Consider the following 23270-nt stretch of genomic DNA (forward strand, 5'->3'; position numbering starts at 1 on the left):
TGTTTCCTTCCCTGACTCAACTTCTCGAAGTAGGGTGTTCTGCATCATGCGAACTGCCTCAACCAAGGAACGCCGTAAGCTGCTCCTCTGGGCCTGTGGCTATTCGAAAGCCTGCAGTGCCACAGGAAGAACAGGACTTCAACTGCAGTAAGAACGCAAGCTGACTTCCTCTAGGAGGCACGGTGACTTAAGGCAGGACGTCTTAGATGGAATGCGAAGACGAGGGTTACCCTGAGTGCAGCTCAGGCTAGGGCAACGCGTAAGACTTGCACGCCGTGTGGGACGTGCCAGAACGGTGTTCGTGAACGTGTGCGAGGGCTGAGGAAATGAAGCTGCTCCAAAAGAGAGGGCAGTGCGTTTCCCTACACCCGGCATGCACAGAGGGGCTGTAACGGGCTCCGGGTCAGGACGTTGCTTAGCTGACCCAGGTGAGCCTGGGGTACTCAAGTGTTCCTGCGGGAATAGGGTGCCCAGGCTAGCGTCCTAGGTGTCCAGAAAACTGTGCTGCCGTTCAAGGAACGCAGAGCAGAGGCCAGCGCCTCATGGAAACTGCTGCACGCCTCTGCTTCTGCACGGCAAATCAGGGCCTTACTTCCAGGCATGTGTTCATGCTGGGTGTGCCGGTAGCGATATAGCAGGGTAAGATGCTGACTTTCTCCTCGAGCAGAGTGACTTCACGTACGAGGGCCTCGAAGTGCTCCAAGCACAGTGTTCTCTCATGGCAGCTCACACAAGGACCATGAGAAGTTTTCTGTGCACTTCGGACTCACCAGCAATGTTGTCCTGAGGCCGTTCGAGGACTCTGGAAATGTCGCTCTCCTCAAGGAACGTACATTGTGTTGCCCATCACTGGGCACGCACAGAGGGCCTCCGAGGGATGCACCAATGGGCCTCGAAATTGCTCAGCCGGCCCACAGGGGTCTGGAGGTACTCAGTGAACTTGCAGGAAAACGAGGTCTACCCGAGAGGCCTAGGAGTCCTCAGACGTGTACTTCCTTTAAAGTAAAGCATATAAGGGACAAAGAACTCATGGAAATAGCTGCATGCCTCCCTTTCTGCACGGCTACTAAGGGCCTAACCTGGAGGCAACTTTTCACGTTGAGATTCCCTTTAGCTCTAGAGCTTGTCAGGCTGACCACCACCGCGGCCATGGAAGCCCCTGGTTTAGACAGAGCAAACTCATTTTCTCCCCAGAAGCATTCTTACAGTGTTTACAGGCCTGTCAAGAGGAGGGAATGGCAGGCACTTTCAATGCAGCGTGAACGCTGCCTTCAAAATGGGAAAGCAAGGCTAGTTCCAACAGGTCCCCTTTTCCAGGGGCACACTCAGCATGCATCCCTGTGGCTTCTAAGAAGTCCGAGGAGACACAGGTTACCCTGTGTTTCCTTCCCTGACTCAACTTCTCGAAGTAGGGTGTTCTGCATCATGCGAACTGCCTCAACCAAGGAACGCCGTAAGCTGCTCCTCTGGGCCTGTGGCTATTCGAAAGCCTGCAGTGCCACAGGAAGAACAGGACTTCAACTGCAGTAAGAACGCAAGCTGACTTCCTCTAGGAGGCACGGTGACTTCAGGCAGGACGTCTTAGGTGGAATGCGAAGACGAGGGTTACCCTGAGTGCAGCTCAGGCTAGGGCAACGCGTAAGACTTCCACGCCGTGTGGGACGTGCCAGAACGCTGTTCGTGAACGTGTGCGAGGGCTGAGGAAATGAAGCTGCTCCAAAAGAGAGGGCAGTGCGTTTCCCTACACCCGGCATGCACAGAGGGGCTGTAACGGGCTCCGGGTCTGGATGTTGCTTAGCTGACCCAGGTGAGCCTGGGGTGCTCAAGTGTTCCTGCGGGAATAGGGTGCCCAGGCTAGCGTCCTAGGTGTCCAGAAAACTGTGCTGCCGTTCAAGGAACGCAGAGCAGAGGCCAGCGCCTCATGGAAACTGCTGCACGCCTCTGCTTCTGCACGGCAAATCAGGGCCTTACTTCCAGGCATGTGTTCATGCTGGGTGTGCCGGTAGCGATATAGCAGGGTAAGATGCTGACTTTCTCCTCGAGCAGAGTGACTTCACGTACGAGGGCCTCGAAGTGCTCCAAGCACAGTGTTCTCTCATGGCAGCTCACACAAGGACCATGAGAAGTTTTCTGTGCACTTCGGACTCACCAGCAAAGTTGTCCTGAGGCCGTTCGAGGACTCTGGAAATGTAGCTCTCCTCAAGGAACGTACAGTGTGTTGCCCATCACTGGGCACGCACAGAGGGCCTCCGAGGGATGCACCAATGGGCCTCGAAATTGCTCAGCCGGCCCACAGGGGTCTGGAGGTACTCAGTGAACTTGCAGGAAAACGAGGTCTACCCGAGAGGCCTAGGAGTCCTCAGACGTGTACTTCCTTTAAAGTAAAGCATATAAGGGACAAAGAACTCATGGAAATAGCTGCATGCCTCCCTTTCTGCACGGCTACTAAGGGCCTAACCTGGAGGCAACTTTTCACGTTGAGATTCCCTTTAGCTCTAGAGCTTGTCAGGCTGACCACCACCGCGGCCATGGAAGCCCCTGGTTTAGACAGAGCAAACTCATTTTCTCCCCAGAAGCATTCTTACTGTCTTTACAGGCCTGTCAAGAGGAGGGAATGGCAGGCAGTTTCAATGCAGCGTGAACGCTTCCTTCAAAACGGGAAAGCAAGGCTAGTTCCAGCAGGTCCCCTTTTCCAGGGGCACACTCAGCATGCACCCCTGTGGCTTCTAACAAGTCCGAGGAGACACAGGTTACCCTGTGTTTCCTTCCCTGACTCAACTTCTCGAAGTAGGGTGTTCTGCATCATGCGAACTGCCTCAACCAAGGAACGCCGTAAGCTGCTCCTCTGGGCCTGTGGCTATTCGAAAGCCTGCAGTGCCACAGGAAGAACAGGACTTCAACTGCAGTAAGAACGCAAGCTGACATCCTCTAGGAGGCACGGTGACTTCAGGCAGGACGTCTTAGATGGAATGCGAAGACGAGGGTTACCCTGAGTGCAGCTCAGGCTAGGGCAACGCGTAAGACTTCCACGCCGTGTGGGACGTGCCAGAACGGTGTTCGTGAACGTGTGCGAGGGCTGAGGAAATGAAGCTGCTCCAAAAGAGAGGGCAGTGCGTTTCCCTACAACCGGCATGCACAGAGGGGCTGTAACGGGCTCCGGGTCTGGACGTTGCTTAGCTGACCCAGGTGAGCCTGGGGTACTCAAGTGTTCCTGCGGGAATAGGGTGCCCAGGCTAGCGTCCTAGGTGTCCAGAAAACTGTGCTGCCGTTTAAGGAACGCAGAGCAGAGGCCAGCGCCTCATGGAAACTGCTGCACGCCTCTGCTTCTGCACGGCAAATCAGGGCCTTACTTCCAGGCATGTGTTCATGCTGGGTGTGCCGGTAGCGATATAGCAGGGTAAGATGCTGACTTTCTCCTCGAGCAGAGTGACTTCACGTACGAGGGCCTCGAAGTACTCCAAGCACAGTGTTCTCTCATGGCAGCGCACACAAGGACCATGAGAAGTTTTCTGTGCACTTCGGACTCACCAGCAATGTTGTCCTGAGGCCGTTCGAGGACTCTGGAAATGTCGCTCTCCTCAAGGAACGTACATTGTGTTGCCCATCACTGGGCACGCACAGAGGGCCTCCGAGGGATGCACCAATGGGCCTCGAAATTGCTCAGCCGGCCCACAGGGGTCTGGAGGTACTCAGTGAACTTGCAGGAAAACGAGGTCTACCCGAGAGGCCTAGGAGTCCTCAGACGTGTACTTCCTTTAAAGTAAAGCATATAAGGGACTAAGAACTCATGGAAACAGCTGCATGCCTCCCTTTCTGCACGGCTACTAAGGGCCTAACCTGGAGGCAAGTTTTCACGTTGAGATTCCCTTTAGCTCTAGAGCTTGTCAGGCTGACCACCACCGCGGCCATGGAAGCCCCTGGTTTAGACAGAGCAAACTCATTTTCTCCCCAGAAGCATTCTTACAGTGTTTACAGGCCTGTCAAGAGGAGGGAATGGCAGGCAGTTTCAATGCAGCGTGAACGCTGCCTTCAAAACGGGAAAGCAAGGCTAGTTCCAGCAGGTCCCCTTTTCCAGGGGCACACTCAGCATGCACCCCTGTGGCTTCTAACAAGTCCGAGGAGACACAGGTTACCCTGTGTTTCCTTCCCTGACTCAACTTCTCGAAGTAGGGTGTTCTGCATCATGCGAACTGCCTCAACCAAGGAACGCCGTAAGCTGCTCCTCTGGGCCTGTGGCTATTCGAAAGCCTGCAGTGCCACAGGAAGAACAGGACTTCAACTGCAGTAAGAACGCAAGCTGACTTCCTCTAGGAGGCACGGTGACTTCAGGCAGGACGTCTTAGGTGGAATGCGAAGACGAGGGTTACCCTGAGTGCAGCTCAGGCTAGGGCAACGCGTAAGACTTGCACGCCGTGTGGGACGAGCCAGAACGGTGTTCGTGAACGTGTGCGAGGGCTGAGGAAATGAAGCTGCTCCAAAAGAGAGGGCAGTGCGTTTCCCTACACCCGGCATGCACAGAGGGGCTGTAACGGGCTCCGGGTCTGGACGTTGCTTAGCTGACCCAGGTGAGCCTGGGGTACTCAAGTGTTCCTGCGGGAATAGGGTGCCCAGGCTAGCGTCCTAGGTGTCCAGAAAACTGTGCTGCCGTTCAAGGAACGCAGAGCAGAGGCCAGCGCCTCATGGAAACTGCTGCACGCCTCTGCTTCTGCACGGCAAATCAGGGCCTTACTTCCAGGCATGTGTTCATGCTGGGTGTGCCGGTAGCGATATAGCAGGGTAAGATGTTGACTTTCTCCTCGAGCAGAGTGACTTCACGTACGAGGGCCTCGAAGTGCTCCAAGCACAGTGTTCTCTCATGGCAGCTCACACAAGGACCATGAGAAGTTTTCTGTGCACTTCGGACGCACCAGCAATGTTGTCCTGAGGCCGTTCCAGGACTCTGGAAATGTAGCTCTCCTCAAGGAACGTACAGTGTGTTGCCCATCACTGGGCACGCACAGAGGGCCTCCGAGGGATGCACCAATGGGCCTCGAAATTGCTCAGCCGGCCCACAGGGGTCTGGAGGTACTCAGTGAACTTGCAGGAAAACGAGGTCTACCCGAGAGGCCTAGGAGTCCTCAGACGTGTACTTCCTTTAAAGTAAAGCATATAAGGGACAAAGAACTCATGGAAATAGCTGCATGCCTCCCTTTCTGCACGGCTACTAAGGGCCTAACCTGGAGGCAACTTTTCACGTTGAGATTCCCTTTAGCTCTAGAGCTTGTCAGGCTGACCACCACCGCGGCCATGGAAGCCCCTGGTTTAGACAGAGCAAACTCATTTTCTCCCCAGAAGCATTCTTACAGTGTTTACAGGCCTGTCAAGAGGAGGGAATGGCAGGCACTTTCAATGCAGCGTGAACGCTGCCTTCAAAATGGGAAAGCAAGGCTAGTTCCAACAGGTCCCCTTTTCCAGGGGCACACTCAGCATGCACCCCTGTGGCTTCTAAGAAGTCCGAGGAGACACAGGTTACCCTGTGTTTCCTTCCCTGACTCAACTTCTCGAAGTAGGGTGTTCTGCATCATGCGAACTGCCTCAACCAAGGAACGCCGTAAGCTGCTCCTCTGGGCCTGTGGCTATTCGAAAGCCTGCAGTGCCACAGGAAGAACAGGACTTCAACTGCAGTAAGAACGCAAGCTGACTTCCTCTAGGAGGCACGGTGACTTCAGGCAGGACGTCTTAGGTGGAATGCGAAGACGAGGGTTACCCTGAGTGCAGCTCAGGCTAGGGCAACGCGTAAGACTTCCACGCCGTGTGGGACGTGCCAGAACGCTGTTCGTGAACGTGTGCGAGGGCTGAGGAAATGAAGCTGCTCCAAAAGAGAGGGCAGTGCGTTTCCCTACACCCGGCATGCACAGAGGGGCTGTAACGGGCTCCGGGTCTGGACGTTGCTTAGCTGACCCAGGTGAGCCTGGGGTACTCAAGTGTTCCTGCGGGAATAGGGTGCCCAGGCTAGCGTCCTAGGTGTCCAGAAAACTGTGCTGCCGTTCAAGGAACGCAGAGCAGAGGCCAGCGCCTCATGGAAACTGCTGCACGCCTCTGCTTCTGCACGGCAAATCAGGGCCTTACTTCCAGGCATGTGTTCATGCTGGGTGTGCCGGTAGCGATATAGCAGGGTAAGATGCTGACTTTCTCCTCGAGCAGAGTGACTTCACGTACGAGGGCCTCGAAGTACTCCAAGCACAGTGTTCTCTCATGGCAGCTCACACAAGGACCATGAGAAGTTTTCTGTGCACTTCGGACTCACCAGCAAAGTTGTCCTGAGGCCGTTCGAGGACTCTGGAAATGTAGCTCTCCTCAAGGAACGTACAGTGTGTTGCCCATCACTGGGCACGCACAGAGGGCCTCCGAGGGATGCACCAATGGGCCTCGAAATTGCTCAGCCGGCCCACAGGGGTCTGGAGGTACTCAGTGAACTTGCAGGAAAACGAGGTCTACCCGAGAGGCCTAGGAGTCCTCAGACGTGTACTTCCTTTAAAGTAAAGCATATAAGGGACAAAGAACTCATGGAAATAGCTGCATGCCTCCCTTTCTGCACGGCTACTAAGGGCCTAACCTGGAGGCAACTTTTCACGTTGAGATTCCCTTTAGCTCTAGAGCTTGTCAGGCTGACCACCACCGCGGCCATGGAAGCCCCTGGTTTAGACAGAGCAAACTCATTTTCTCCCCAGAAGCATTCTTACTGTCTTTACAGGCCTGTCAAGAGGAGGGAATGGCAGGCAGTTTCAATGCAGCGTGAACGCTTCCTTCAAAACGGGAAAGCAAGGCTAGTTCCAGCAGGTCCCCTTTTCCAGGGGCACACTCAGCATGCACCCCTGTGGCTTCTAACAAGTCCGAGGAGACACAGGTTACCCTGTGTTTCCTTCCCTGACTCAACTTCTCGAAGTAGGGTGTTCTGCATCATGCGAACTGCCTCAACCAAGGAACGCCGTAAGCTGCTCCTCTGGGCCTGTGGCTATTCGAAAGCCTGCAGTGCCACAGGAAGAACAGGACTTCAACTGCAGTAAGAACGCAAGCTGACATCCTCTAGGAGGCACGGTGACTTCAGGCAGGACGTCTTAGATGGAATGCGAAGACGAGGGTTACCCTGAGTGCAGCTCAGGCTAGGGCAACGCGTAAGACTTCCACGCCATGTGGGACGTGCCAGAACGGTGTTCGTGAACGTGTGCGAGGGCTGAGGAAATGAAGCTGCTCCAAAAGAGAGGGCAGTGCGTTTCCCTACAACCGGCATGCACAGAGGGGCTGTAACGGGCTCCGGGTCTGGACGTTGCTTAGCTGACCCAGGTGAGCCTGGGGTACTCAAGTGTTCCTGCGGGAATAGGGTGCCCAGGCTAGCGTCCTAGGTGTCCAGAAAACTGTGCTGCCGTTTAAGGAACGCAGAGCAGAGGCCAGCGCCTCATGGAAACTGCTGCACGCCTCTGCTTCTGCACGGCAAATCAGGGCCTTACTTCCAGGCATGTGTTCATGCTGGGTGTGCCGGTAGCGATATAGCAGGGTAAGATGCTGACTTTCTCCTCGAGCAGAGTGACTTCACGTACGAGGGCCTCGAAGTACTCCAAGCACAGTGTTCTCTCATGGCAGCGCACACAAGGACCATGAGAAGTTTTCTGTGCACTTCGGACTCACCAGCAATGTTGTCCTGAGGCCGTTCGAGGACTCTGGAAATGTCGCTCTCCTCAAGGAACGTACATTGTGTTGCCCATCACTGGGCACGCACAGAGGGCCTCCGAGGGATGCACCAATGGGCCTCGAAATTGCTCAGCCGGCCCACAGGGGTCTGGAGGTACTCAGTGAACTTGCAGGAAAACGAGGTCTACCCGAGAGACCTAGGAGTCCTCAGACGTGTACTTCCTTTAAAGTAAAGCATATAAGGGACAAAGAACTCATGGAAATAGCTGCATGCCTCCCTTTCTGCACGGCTACTAAGGGCCTAACCTGGAGGCAACTTTTCACGTTGAGATTCCCTTTAGCTCTAGAGCTTGTCAGGCTGACCACCACCGCGGCCATGGAAGCCCCTGGTTTAGACAGAGCAAACTCATTTTCTCCCCAGAAGCATTCTTACAGTGTTTACAGGCCTGTCAAGAGGAGGGAATGGCAGGCACTTTCAATGCAGCGTGAACGCTGCCTTCAAAATGGGAAAGCAAGGCTAGTTCCAACAGGTCCCCTTTTCCAGGGGCACACTCAGCATGCACCCCTGTGGCTTCTAAGAAGTCCGAGGAGACACAGGTTACCCTGTGTTTCCTTCCCTGACTCAACTTCTCGAAGTAGGGTGTTCTGCATCATGCGAACTGCCTCAACCAAGGAACGCCGTAAGCTGCTCCTCTGGGCCTGTGGCTATTCGAAAGCCTGCAGTGCCACAGGAAGAACAGGACTTCAACTGCAGTAAGAACGCAAGCTGACTTCCTCTAGGAGGCACGGTGACTTCAGGCAGGACGTCTTAGGTGGAATGCGAAGACGAGGGTTACCCTGAGTGCAGCTCAGGCTAGGGCAACGCGTAAGACTTGCACGCCGTGTGGGACGTGCCAGAACGGTGTTCGTGAACGTGTGCGAGGGCTGAGGAAATGAAGCTGCTCCAAAAGAGAGGGCAGTGCGTTTCCCTACACCCGGCATGCACAGAGGGGCTGTAACGGGCTCCGGGTCTGGACGTTGCTTAGCTGACCCAGGTGAGCCTGGGGTACTCAAGTGTTCCTGCGGGAATAGGGTGCCCAGGCTAGCGTCCTAGGTGTCCAGAAAACTGTGCTGCCGTTCAAGGAACGCAGAGCAGAGGCCAGCGCCTCATGGAAACTGCTGCACGCCTCTGCTTCTGCACGGCAAATCAGGGCCTTACTTCCAGGCATGTGTTCATGCTGGGTGTGCCGGTAGCGATATAGCAGGGTAAGATGCTGACTTTCTCCTCGAGCAGAGTGACTTCACGTACGAGGGCCTCGAAGTACTCCAAGCACAGTGTTCTCTCATGGCAGCTCACACAAGGACCATGAGAAGTTTTCTGTGCACTTCGGACTCACCAGCAAAGTTGTCCTGAGGCCGTTCGAGGACTCTGGAAATGTAGCTCTCCTCAAGGAACGTACAGTGTGTTGCCCATCACTGGGCACGCACAGAGGGCCTCCGAGGGATGCACCAATGGGCCTCGAAATTGCTCAGCCGGCCCACAGGGGTCTGGAGGTACTCAGTGAACTTGCAGGAAAACGAGGTCTACCCGAGAGGCCTAGGAGTCCTCAGACGTGTACTTCCTTTAAAGTAAAGCATATAAGGGACAAAGAACTCATGGAAATAGCTGCATGCCTCCCTTTCTGCACGGCTACTAAGGGCCTAACCTGGAGGCAACTTTTCACGTTGAGATTCCCTTTAGCTCTAGAGCTTGTCAGGCTGACCACCACCGCGGCCATGGAAGCCCCTGGTTTAGACAGAGCAAACTCATTTTCTCCCCAGAAGCATTCTTACAGTGTTTACAGGCCTGTCAAGAGGAGGGAATGGCAGGCAGTTTCAATGCAGCGTGAACGCTTCCTTCAAAACGGGAAAGCAAGGCTAGTTCCAGCAGGTCCCCTTTTCCAGGGGCACACTCAGCATGCACCCCTGTGGCTTCTAACAAGTCCGAGGAGACACAGGTTACCCTGTGTTTCCTTCCCTGACTCAACTTCTCGAAGTAGGGTGTTCTGCATCATGCGAACTGCCTCAACCAAGGAACGCCGTAAGCTGCTCCTCTGGGCCTGTGGCTATTCGAAAGCCTGCAGTGCCACAGGAAGAACAGGACTTCAACTGCAGTAAGAACGCAAGCTGACATCCTCTAGGAGGCACGGTGACTTCAGGCAGGACGTCTTAGATGGAATGCGAAGACGAGGGTTACCCTGAGTGCAGCTCAGGCTAGGGCAACGCGTAAGACTTCCACGCCGTGTGGGACGTGCCAGAACGGTGTTCGTGAACGTGTGCGAGGGCTGAGGAAATGAAGCTGCTCCAAAAGAGAGGGCAGTGCGTTTCCCTACAACCGGCATGCACAGAGGGGCTGTAACGGGCTCCGGGTCTGGACGTTGCTTAGCTGACCCAGGTGAGCCTGGGGTACTCAAGTGTTCCTGCGGGAATAGGGTGCCCAGGCTAGCGTCCTAGGTGTCCAGAAAACTGTGCTGCCGTTTAAGGAACGCAGAGCAGAGGCCAGCGCCTCATGGAAACTGCTGCACGCCTCTGCTTCTGCACGGCAAATCAGGGCCTTACTTCCAGGCATGTGTTCATGCTGGGTGTGCCGGTAGCGATATAGCAGGGTAAGATGCTGACTTTCTCCTCGAGCAGAGTGACTTCACGTACGAGGGCCTCGAAGTACTCCAAGCACAGTGTTCTCTCATGGCAGCGCACACAAGGACCATGAGAAGTTTTCTGTGCACTTCGGACTCACCAGCAATGTTGTCCTGAGGCCGTTCGAGGACTCTGGAAATGTCGCTCTCCTCAAGGAACGTACATTGTGTTGCCCATCACTGGGCACGCACAGAGGGCCTCCGAGGGATGCACCAATGGGCCTCGAAATTGCTCAGCCGGCCCACAGGGGTCTGGAGGTACTCAGTGAACTTGCAGGAAAACGAGGTCTACCCGAGAGACCTAGGAGTCCTCAGACGTGTACTTCCTTTAAAGTAAAGCATATAAGGGACAAAGAACTCATGGAAATAGCTGCATGCCTCCCTTTCTGCACGGCTACTAAGGGCCTAACCTGGAGGCAACTTTTCACGTTGAGATTCCCTTTAGCTCTAGAGCTTGTCAGGCTGACCACCACCGCGGCCATGGAAGCCCCTGGTTTAGACAGAGCAAACTCATTTTCTCCCCAGAAGCATTCTTACAGTGTTTACAGGCCTGTCAAGAGGAGGGAATGGCAGGCACTTTCAATGCAGCGTGAACGCTGCCTTCAAAATGGGAAAGCAAGGCTAGTTCCAACAGGTCCCCTTTTCCAGGGGCACACTCAGCATGCACCCCTGTGGCTTCTAAGAAGTCCGAGGAGACACAGGTTACCCTGTGTTTCCTTCCCTGACTCAACTTCTCGAAGTAGGGTGTTCTGCATCATGCGAACTGCCTCAACCAAGGAACGCCGTAAGCTGCTCCTCTGGGCCTGTGGCTATTCGAAAGCCTGCAGTGCCACAGGAAGAACAGGACTTCAACTGCAGTAAGAACGCAAGCTGACTTCCTCTAGGAGGCACGGTGACTTCAGGCAGGACGTATTAGGTGGAATGCGAAGACGAGGGTTACCCTGAGTGCAGCTCAGGCTAGGGCAACGCGTAAGACTTCCACGCCGTGTGGGACGTGCCAGAACGCTGTTCGTGAACGTGTGCGAGGGCTGAGGAAATGAAGCTGCTCCAAAAGAGAGGGCAGTGCGTTTCCCTACACCCGGCATGCACAGAGGGGCTGTAACGGGCTCCGGGTCTGGACGTTGCTTAGCTGACCCAGGTGAGCCTGGGGTACTCAAGTGTTCCTGCGGGAATAGGGTGCCCAGGCTAGCGTCCTAGGTGTCCAGAAAACTGTGCTGCCGTTCAAGGAACGCAGAGCAGAGGCCAGCGCCTCATGGAAACTGCTGCACGCCTCTGCTTCTGCACGGCAAATCAGGGCCTTACTTCCAGGCATGTGTTCATGCTGGGTGTGCCGGTAGCGATATAGCAGGGTAAGATGCTGACTTTCTCCTCGAGCAGAGTGACTTCACGTACGAGGGCCTCGAAGTACTCCAAGCACAGTGTTCTCTCATGGCAGCTCACACAAGGACCATGAGAAGTTTTCTGTGCACTTCGGACTCACCAGCAAAGTTGTCCTGAGGCCGTTCGAGGACTCTGGAAATGTAGCTCTCCTCAAGGAACGTACAGTGTGTTGCCCATCACTGGGCACGCACAGAGGGCCTCCGAGGGATGCACCAATGGGCCTCGAAGTTGCTCAGCCGGCCCACAGGGGTCTGCAGGTACTCAGTGAACTTGCAGGGAAAACGAGGCCTACCCGAGAGGCCTAGGAGTCCTCAGACGTGTACTTCCTTTAAAGTAAAGCATATAAGGGACTAAGAACTCATGGAAACAGCTGCATGCCTCCCTTTCTGCACGGCTACTAAGGGCCTAACCTGGAGGCAAGTTTTCACGTTGAGATTCCCTTTAGCTCTAGAGCTTGTCAGGCTGACCACCACCGCGGCCATGGAAGCCCCTGGTTTAGACAGAGCAAACTCATTTTCTCCCCAGAAGCATTCTTACAGTGTTTACAGGCCTGTCAAGAGGAGGGAATGGCAGGCAGTTTCAATGCAGCGTGAACGCTGCCTTCAAAACGGGAAAGCAAGGCTAGTTCCAGCAGGTCCCCTTTTCCAGGGGCACACTCAGCATGCACCCCTGTGGCTTCTAACAAGTCCGAGGAGACACAGGTTACCCTGTGTTTCCTTCCCTGACTCAACTTCTCGAAGTAGGGTGTTCTGCATCATGCGAACTGCCTCAACCAAGGAACGCCGTAAGCTGCTCCTCTGGGCCTGTGGCTATTCGAAAGCCTGCAGTGCCACAGGAAGAACAGGACTTCAACTGCAGTAAGAACGCAAGCTGACTTCCTCTAGGAGGCACGGTGACTTCAGGCAGGACGTCTTAGGTGGAATGCGAAGACGAGGGTTACCCTGAGTGCAGCTCAGGCTAGGGCAACGCGTAAGACTTGCACGCCGTGTGGGACGAGCCAGAACGGTGTTCGTGAACGTGTGCGAGGGCTGAGGAAATGAAGCTGCTCCAAAAGAGAGGGCAGTGCGTTTCCCTACACCCGGCATGCACAGAGGGGCTGTAACGGGCTCCGGGTCTGGACGTTGCTTAGCTGACCCAGGTGAGCCTGGGGTACTCAAGTGTTCCTGCGGGAATAGGGTGCCCAGGCTAGCGTCCTAGGTGTCCAGAAAACTGTGCTGCCGTTCAAGGAACGCAGAGCAGAGGCCAGCGCCTCATGGAAACTGCTGCACGCCTCTGCTTCTGCACGGCAAATCAGGGCCTTACTTCCAGGCATGTGTTCATGCTGGGTGTGCCGGTAGCGATATAGCAGGGTAAGATGCTGACTTTCTCCTCGAGCAGAGTGACTTCACGTACGAGGGCCTCGAAGTGCTCCAAGCACAGTGTTCTCTCATGGCAGCTCACACAAGGACCATGAGAAGTTTTCTGTGCACTTCGGACGCACCAGCAATGTTGTCCTGAGGCCGTTCCAGGACTCTGGAAATGTAGCTCTCCTCAAGGAACGTACAGTGTGTTGCCCATCACTGGGCACGCACAGAGGGCCTCCGAGGGATGCACCAATGGGCCTCGAAATTGCTCAGCCGGCCCACAGGGGTCTGGAGGTACTCAGTGAACTTGCAGGAAAACGAGGTCTACCCGAGAGGCCTAGGAGTCCTCAGACGTGTACTTCCTTTAAAGTAAAGCATATAAGGGACAAAGAACTCATGGAAATAGCTGCATGCCTCCCTTTCTGCACGGCTACTAAGGGCCTAACCTGGAGGCAACTTTTCACGTTGAGATTCCCTTTAGCTCTAGAGCTTGTGAGGCTGACCACCACCGCGGCCATGGAAGCCCCTGGTTTAGACAGAGCAAACTCATTTTCTCCCCAGAAGCATTCTTACAGTGTTTACAGGCCTGTCAAGAGGAGGGAATGGCAGGCAGTTTCAATGCAGCATGAACGCTGCCTTCAAAATGGGAAAGCAAGGCTAGTTCCAACAGGTCCCCTTTTCCAGGGGGACACTCAGCATGCACCCCTGTGGCTTCTAAGAAGTCCGAGGAGACACAGGTTACCCTGTGTTTCCTTCCCTGACTCAACTTCTCGAAGTAGGGTGTTCTGCATCATGCGAACTGCCTCAACCAAGGAACGCCGTAAGCTGCTCCTCTGGGCCTGTGGCTATTCGAAAGCCTGCAGTGCCACAGGAAGAACAGGACTTCAACTGCAGTAAGAACGCAAGCTGACTTCCTCTAGGAGGCACGGTGACTTCAGGCAGGACGTCTTAGGTGGAATGCGAAGACGAGGGTTACCCTGAGTGCAGCTCAGGCTAGGGCAACGCGTAAGACTTCCACGCCGTGTGGGACGTGCCAGAACGCTGTTCGTGAACGTGTGCGAGGGCTGAGGAAATGAAGCTGCTCCAAAAGAGAGGGCAGTGCGTTTCCCTACACCCAGCATGCACAGAGGGGCTGTAACGGGCTCCGGGTCTGGACGTTGCTTAGCTGACCCAGGTGAGCCTGGGGTACTCAAGTGTTCCTGCGGGAATAGGGTGCCCAGGCTAGCGTCCTAGGTGTCCAGAAAACTGTGCTGCCGTTCAAGGAACGCAGAGCAGAGGCCAGCGCCTCATGGAAACTGCTGCACGCCTCTGCTTCTGCACGGCAAATCAGGGCCTTACTTCCAGGCATGTGTTCATGCTGGGTGTGCCGGTAGCGATATAGCAGGGTAAGATGCTGACTTTCTCCTCGAGCAGAGTGACTTCACGTACGAGGGCCTCGAAGTACTCCAAGCACAGTGTTCTCTCATGGCAGCTCACACAAGGACCATGAGAAGTTTTCTGTGCACTTCGGACTCACCAGCAAAGTTGTCCTGAGGCCGTTCGAGGACTCTGGAAATGTAGCTCTCCTCAAGGAACGTACAGTGTGTTGCCCATCACTGGGCACGCACAGAGGGCCTCCGAGGGATGCACCAATGGGCCTCGAAATTGCTCAGCCGGCCCACAGGGGTCTGGAGGTACTCAGTGAACTTGCAGGAAAACGAGGTCTACCCGAGAGGCCTAGGAGTCCTCAGACGTGTACTTCCTTTAAAGTAAAGCATATAAGGGACAAAGAACTCATGGAAATAGCTGCATGCCTCCCTTTCTGCACGGCTACTAAGGGCCTAACCTGGAGGCAACTTTTCACGTTGAGATTCCCTTTAGCTCTAGAGCTTGTCAGGCTGACCACCACCGCGGCCATGGAAGCCCCTGGTTTAGACAGAGCAAACTCATTTTCTCCCCAGAAGCATTCTTACTGTCTTTACAGGCCTGTCAAGAGGAGGGAATGGCAGGCAGTTTCAATGCAGCGTGAACGCTTCCTTCAAAACGGGAAAGCAAGGCTAGTTCCAGCAGGTCCCCTTTTCCAGGGGCACACTCAGCATGCACCCCTGTGGCTTCTAACAAGTCCGAGGAGACACAGGTTACCCTGTGTTTCCTTCCCTGACTCAACTTCTCGAAGTAGGGTGTTCTGCATCATGCGAACTGCCTCAACCAAGGAACGCCGTAAGCTGCTCCTCTGGGCCTGTGGCTATTCGAAAGCCTGCAGTGCCACAGGAAGAACAGGACTTCAACTGCAGTAAGAACGCAAGCTGACATCCTCTAGGAGGCACGGTGACTTCAGGCAGGACGTCTTAGATGGAATGCGAAGACGAGGGTTACCCTGAGTGCAGCTCAGGCTAGGGCAACGCGTAAGACTTCCACGCCGTGTGGGACGTGCCAGAACGGTGTTCGTGAACGTGTGCGAGGGCTGAGGAAATGAAGCTGCTCCAAAAGAGAGGGCAGTGCGTTTCCCTACAACCGGCATGCACAGAGGGGCTGTAACGGGCTCCGGGTCTGGACGTTGCTTAGCTGACCCAGGTGAGCCTGGGGTACTCAAGTGTTCCTGCGGGAATAGGGTGCCCAGGCTAGCGTCCTAGGTGTCCAGAAAACTGTGCTGCCGTTTAAGGAACGCAGAGCAGTGGCCAGCGCCTCATGGAAACTGCTGCACGCCTCTGCTTCTGCACGGCAAATCAGGGCCTTACTTCCAGGCATGTGTTCATGCTGGGTGTGCCGGTAGCGATATAGCAGGGTAAGATGCTGACTTTCTCCTCGAGCAGAGTGACTTCACGTACGAGGGCCTCGAAGTACTCCAAGCACAGTGTTCTCTCATGGCAGCGCACACAAGGACCATGAGAAGTTTTCTGTGCACTTCGGACTCACCAGCAATGTTGTCCTGAGGCCGTTCCAGGACTCTGGAAATGTAGCTCTCCTCAAGGAACGTACAGTGTGTTACCCATCACTGGGCACGCACAGAGGGCCTCCGAGGGATGCACCAATGGGCCTCGAAATTGCTCAGCCGGCCCACAGGGGTCTGGAGGTACTCAGTGAACTTACAGGAAAACGAGGTCTACCCGAGAGGCCTAGGAGTCCTCAGACGTGTACTTCCTTTAAAGTAAAGCATATAAGGGACAAAGAACTCATGGAAATAGCTGCATGCCTCCCTTTCTGCACGGCTACTAAGGGCCTAACCTGGAGGCAACTTTTCACGTTGAGATTCCCTTTAGCTCTAGAGCTTGTCAGGCTGACCACCACCGCGGCCATGGAAGTCCCTGGTTTAGACAGAGCAAACTCATTTTCTCCCCAGAAGCATTCTTACAGTGTTTACAGGCCTGTCAAGAGGAGGGAATGGCAGGCAGTTTCAATGCAGCGTGAACGCTTCCTTCAAAACGGGAAAGCAAGGCTAGTTCCAGCAGGTCCCCTTTTCCAGGGGCACACTCAGCATGCACCCCTGTGGCTTCTAAGAAGTCCGAGGAGACACAGGTTACCCTGTGTTTCCTTCCCTGACTCAACTTCTCGAAGTAGGGTGTTCTGCATCATGCGAACTGCCTCAACCAAGGAACGCCGTAAGCTGCTCCTCTGGGCCTGTGGCTATTCGAAAGCCTGCAGTGCCACAGGAAGAACAGGACTTCAACTGCAGTAAGAACGCAAGCTGACTTCCTCTAGGAGGCACGGTGACTTCAGGCAGGACGTCTTAGGTGGAATGCGAAGACGAGGGTTACCCTGAGTGCAGCTCAGGCTAGGGCAACGCGTAAGACTTGCACGCCGTGTGGGACGTGCCAGAACGGTGTTCGTGAACGTGTGCGAGGGCTGAGGAAATGAAGCTGCTCCAAAAGAGAGGGCAGTGCGTTTCCCTACACCCGGCATGCACAGAGGGGCTGTAACGGGCTCCGGGTCTGGACGTTGCTTAGCTGACCCAGGTGAGCCTGGGGTACTCAAGTGTTCCTGCGGGAATAGGGTGCCCAGGCTAGCGTCCTAGGTGTCCAGAAAACTGTGCTGCCGTTCAAGGAACGCAGAGCAGAGGCCAGCGCCTCATGGAAACTGCTGCACGCCTCTGCTTCTGCACGGCAAATCAGGGCCTTACTTCCAGGCATGTGTTCATGCTGGGTGTGCCGGTAGCGATATAGCAGGGTAAGATGTTGACTTTCTCCTCGAGCAGAGTGACTTCACGTACGAGGGCCTCGAAGTGCTCCAAGCACAGTGTTCTCTCATGGCAGCTCACACAAGGACCATGAGAAGTTTTCTGTGCACTTCGGACTCACCAGCAATGTTGTCCTGAGGCCGTTCGAGGACTCTGGAAATGTCGCTCTCCTCAAGGAACGTACATTGTGTTGCCCATCACTGGGCACGCACAGAGGGCCTCCGAGGGATGCACCAATGGGCCTCGAAATTGCTCAGCCGGCCCACAGGGGTCTGGAGGTACTCAGTGAACTTGCAGGAAAACGAGGTCTACCCGAGAGGCCTAGGAGTCCTCAGACGTGTACTTCCTTTAAAGTAAAGCATATAAGGGACAAAGAACTCATGGAAATAGCTGCATGCCTCCCTTTCTGCACGGCTACTAAGGGCCTAACCTGGAGGCAACTTTTCACGTTGAGATTCCCTTTAGCTCTAGAGCTTGTCAGGCTGACCACCACCGCGGCCATGGAAGCCCCTGGTTTAGACAGAGCAAACTCATTTTCTCCCCAGAAGCATTCTTACAGTGTTTACAGGCCTGTCAAGAGGAGGGAATGGCAGGCACTTTCAATGCAGCGTGAACGCTGCCTTCAAAATGGGAAAGCAAGGCTAGTTCCAACAGGTCCCCTTTTCCAGGGGCACACTCAGCATGCACCCCTGTGGCTTCTAAGAAGTCCGAGGAGACACAGGTTACCCTGTGTTTCCTTCCCTGACTCAACTTCTCGAAGTAGGGTGTTCTGCATCATGCGAACTGCCTCAACCAAGGAACGCCGTAAGCTGCTCCTCTGGGCCTGTGGCTATTCGAAAGCCTGCAGTGCCACAGGAAGAACAGGACTTCAACTGCAGTAAGAACGCAAGCTGACTTCCTCTAGGAGGCACGGTGACTTCAGGCAGGACGTATTAGGTGGAATGCGAAGACGAGGGTTACCCTGAGTGCAGCTCAGGCTAGGGCAACGCGTAAGACTTCCACGCCGTGTGGGACGTGCCAGAACGCTGTTCGTGAACGTGTGCGAGGGCTGAGGAAATGAAGCTGCTCCAAAAGAGAGGGCAGTGCGTTTCCCTACACCCGGCATGCACAGAGGGGCTGTAACGGGCTCCGGGTCTGGACGTTGCTTAGCTGACCCAGGTGAGCCTGGGGTACTCAAGTGTTCCTGCGGGAATAGGGTGCCCAGGCTAGCGTCCTAGGTGTCCAGAAAACTGTGCTGCCGTTCAAGGAACGCAGAGCAGAGGCCAGCGCCTCATGGAAACTGCTGCACGCCTCTGCTTCTGCACGGCAAATCAGGGCCTTACTTCCAGGCATGTGTTCATGCTGGGTGTGCCGGTAGCGATATAGCAGGGTAAGATGCTGACTTTCTCCTCGAGCAGAGTGACTTCACGTACGAGGGCCTCGAAGTACTCCAAGCACAGTGTTCTCTCATGGCAGCTCACACAAGGACCATGAGAAGTTTTCTGTGCACTTCGGACTCACCAGCAAAGTTGTCCTGAGGCCGTTCGAGGACTCTGGAAATGTAGCTCTCCTCAAGGAACGTACAGTGTGTTGCCCATCACTGGGCACGCACAGAGGGCCTCCGAGGGATGCACCAATGGGCCTCGAAATTGCTCAGCCGGCCCACAGGGGTCTGGAGGTACTCAGTGAACTTGCAGGAAAACGAGGTCTACCCGAGAGGCCTAGGAGTCCTCAGACGTGTACTTCCTTTAAAGTAAAGCATATAAGGGACAAAGAACTCATGGAAATAGCTGCATGCCTCCCTTTCTGCACGGCTACTAAGGGCCTAACCTGGAGGCAACTTTTCACGTTGAGATTCCCTTTAGCTCTAGAGCTTGTCAGGCTGACCACCACCGCGGCCATGGAAGCCCCTGGTTTAGACAGAGCAAACTCATTTTCTCCCCAGAAGCATTCTTACTGTCTTTACAGGCCTGTCAAGAGGAGGGAATGGCAGGCAGTTTCAATGCAGCGTGAACGCTTCCTTCAAAACGGGAAAGCAAGGCTAGTTCCAGCAGGTCCCCTTTTCCAGGGGCACACTCAGCATGCACCCCTGTGGCTTCTAACAAGTCCGAGGAGACACAGGTTACCCTGTGTTTCCTTCCCTGACTCAACTTCTCGAAGTAGGGTGTTCTGCATCATGCGAACTGCCTCAACCAAGGAACGCCGTAAGCTGCTCCTCTGGGCCTGTGGCTATTCGAAAGCCTGCAGTGCCACAGGAAGAACAGGACTTCAACTGCAGTAAGAACGCAAGCTGACATCCTCTAGGAGGCACGGTGACTTCAGGCAGGACGTCTTAGATGGAATGCGAAGACGAGGGTTACCCTGAGTGCAGCTCAGGCTAGGGCAACGCGTAAGACTTCCACGCCGTGTGGGACGTGCCAGAACGGTGTTCGTGAACGTGTGCGAGGGCTGAGGAAATGAAGCTGCTCCAAAAGAGAGGGCAGTGCGTTTCCCTACAACCGGCATGCACAGAGGGGCTGTAACGGGCTCCGGGTCTGGACGTTGCTTAGCTGACCCAGGTGAGCCTGGGGTACTCAAGTGTTCCTGCGGGAATAGGGTGCCCAGGCTAGCGTCCTAGGTGTCCAGAAAACTGTGCTGCCGTTTAAGGAACGCAGAGCAGTGGCCAGCGCCTCATGGAAACTGCTGCACGCCTCTGCTTCTGCACGGCAAATCAGGGCCTTACTTCCAGGCATGTGTTCATGCTGGGTGTGCCGGTAGCGATATAGCAGGGTAAGATGCTGACTTTCTCCTCGAGCAGAGTGACTTCACGTACGAGGGCCTCGAAGTACTCCAAGCACAGTGTTCTCTCATGGCAGCGCACACAAGGACCATGAGAAGTTTTCTGTGCACTTCGGACTCACCAGCAATGTTGTCCTGAGGCCGTTCCAGGACTCTGGAAATGTAGCTCTCCTCAAGGAACGTACAGTGTGTTACCCATCACTGGGCACGCACAGAGGGCCTCCGAGGGATGCACCAATGGGCCTCGAAATTGCTCAGCCGGCCCACAGGGGTCTGGAGGTACTCAGTGAACTTACAGGAAAACGAGGTCTACCCGAGAGGCCTAGGAGTCCTCAGACGTGTACTTCCTTTAAAGTAAAGCATATAAGGGACAAAGAACTCATGGAAATAGCTGCATGCCTCCCTTTCTGCACGGCTACTAAGGGCCTAACCTGGAGGCAAGTTTTCACGTTGAGATTCCCTTTAGCTCTAGAGCTTGTCAGGCTGACCACCACCGCGGCCATGGAAGTCCCTGGTTTAGACAGAGCAAACTCATTTTCTCCCCAGAAGCATTCTTACAGTGTTTACAGGCCTGTCAAGAGGAGGGAATGGCAGGCAGTTTCAATGCAGCGTGAACGCTTCCTTCAAAACGGGAAAGCAAGGCTAGTTCCAGCAGGTCCCCTTTTCCAGGGGCACACTCAGCATGCACCCCTGTGGCTTCTAAGAAGTCCGAGGAGACACAGGTTACCCTGTGTTTCCTTCCCTGACTCAACTTCTCGAAGTAGGGTGTTCTGCATCATGCGAACTGCCTCAACCAAGGAACGCCGTAAGCTGCTCCTCTGGGCCTGTGGCTATTCGAAAGCCTGCAGTGCCACAGGAAGAACAGGACTTCAACTGCAGTAAGAACGCAAGCTGACTTCCTCTAGGAGGCACGGTGACTTCAGGCAGGACGTCTTAGGTGGAATGCGAAGACGAGGGTTACCCTGAGTGCAGCTCAGGCTAGGGCAACGCGTAAGACTTGCACGCCGTGTGGGACGTGCCAGAACGGTGTTCGTGAACGTGTGCGAGGGCTGAGGAAATGAAGCTGCTCCAAAAGAGAGGGCAGTGCGTTTCCCTACACCCGGCATGCACAGAGGGGCTGTAACGGGCTCCGGGTCTGGACGTTGCTTAGCTGACCCAGGTGAGCCTGGGGTACTCAAGTGTTCCTGCGGGAATAGGGTGCCCAGGCTAGCGTCCTAGGTGTCCAGAAAACTGTGCTGCCGTTCAAGGAACGCAGAGCAGAGGCCAGCGCCTCATGGAAACTGCTGCACGCCTCTGCTTCTGCACGGCAAATCAGGGCCTTACTTCCAGGCATGTGTTCATGCTGGGTGTGCCGGTAGCGATATAGCAGGGTAAGATGTTGACTTTCTCCTCGAGCAGAGTGACTTCACGTACGAGGGCCTCGAAGTGCTCCAAGCACAGTGTTCTCTCATGGCAGCTCACACAAGGACCATGAGAAGTTTTCTGTGCACTTCGGACTCACCAGCAATGTTGTCCTGAGGCCGTTCGAGGACTCTGGAAATGTCGCTCTCCTCAAGGAACGTACATTGTGTTGCCCATCACTGGGCACGCACAGAGGGCCTCCGAGGGATGCACCAATGGGCCTCGAAATTGCTCAGCCGGCCCACAGGGGTCTGGAGGTACTCAGTGAACTTGCAGGAAAACGAGGTCTACCCGAGAGGCCTAGGAGTCCTCAGACGTGTACTTCCTTTAAAGTAAAGCATATAAGGGACAAAGAACTCATGGAAATAGCTGCATGCCTCCCTTTCTGCACGGCTACTAAGGGCCTAACCTGGAGGCAACTTTTCACGTTGAGATTCCCTTTAGCTCTAGAGCTTGTCAGGCTGACCACCACCGCGGCCATGGAAGCCCCTGGTTTAGACAGAGCAAACTCATTTTCTCCCCAGAAGCATTCTTACAGTGTTTACAGGCCTGTCAAGAGGAGGGAATGGCAGGCACTTTCAATGCAGCGTGAACGCTGCCTTCAAAATGGGAAAGCAAGGCTAGTTCCAACAGGTCCCCTTTTCCAGGGGCACACTCAGCATGCACCCCTGTGGCTTCTAAGAAGTCCGAGGAGACACAGGTTACCCTGTGTTTCCTTCCCTGACTCAACTTCTCGAAGTAGGGTGTTCTGCATCATGCGAACTGCCTCAACCAAGGAACGCCGTAAGCTGCTCCTCTGGGCCTGTGGCTATTCGAAAGCCTGCAGTGCCACAGGAAGAACAGGACTTCAACTGCAGTAAGAACGCAAGCTGACTTCCTCTAGGAGGCACGGTGACTTCAGGCAGGACGTATTAGGTGGAATGCGAAGACGAGGGTTACCCTGAGTGCAGCTCAGGCTAGGGCAACGCGTAAGACTTCCACGCCGTGTGGGACGTGCCAGAACGCTGTTCGTGAACGTGTGCGAGGGCTGAGGAAATGAAGCTGCTCCAAAAGAGAGGGCAGTGCGTTTCCCTACACCCGGCATGCACAGAGGGGCTGTAACGGGCTCCGGGTCTGGACGTTGCTTAGCTGACCCAGGTGAGCCTGGGGTACTCAAGTGTTCCTGCGGGAATAGGGTGCCCAGGCTAGCGTCCTAGGTGTCCAGAAAACTGTGCTGCCGTTCAAGGAACGCAGAGCAGAGGCCAGCGCCTCATGGAAACTGCTGCACGCCTCTGCTTCTGCACGGCAAATCAGGGCCTTACTTCCAGGCATGTGTTCATGCTGGGTGTGCCGGTAGCGATATAGCAGGGTAAGATGTTGACTTTCTCCTCGAGCAGAGTGACTTCACGTACGAGGGCCTCGAAGTGCTCCAAGCACAGTGTTCTCTCATGGCAGCTCACACAAGGACCATGAGAAGTTTTCTGTGCACTTCGGACTCACCAGCAATGTTGTCCTGAGGCCGTTCGAGGACTCTGGAAATGTCGCTCTCCTCAAGGAACGTACATTGTGTTGCCCATCACTGGGCACGCACAGAGGGCCTCCGAGGGATGCACCAATGGGCCTCGAAATTGCTCAGCCGGCCCACAGGGGTCTGGAGGTACTCAGTGAACTTGCAGGAAAACGAGGTCTACCCGAGAGGCCTAGGAGTCCTCAGACGTGTACTTCCTTTAAAGTAAAGCATATAAGGGACAAAGAACTCATGGAAATAGCTGCATGCCTCCCTTTCTGCACGGCTACTAAGGGCCTAACCTGGAGGCAACTTTTCACGTTGAGATTCCCTTTAGCTCTAGAGCTTGTCAGGCTGACCACCACCGCGGCCATGGAAGCCCCTGGTTTAGACAGAGCAAACTCATTTTCTCCCCAGAAGCATTCTTA

Source organism: Delphinapterus leucas, chromosome 12, assembly GCF_059928025.1.
Source record: "Delphinapterus leucas isolate spDelLeu-1000000601 "Yukka" chromosome 12, BTC_Dleu_Yukka2, whole genome shotgun sequence".
NCBI classification, from domain to species: domain Eukaryota; kingdom Metazoa; phylum Chordata; class Mammalia; order Artiodactyla; family Monodontidae; genus Delphinapterus; species Delphinapterus leucas.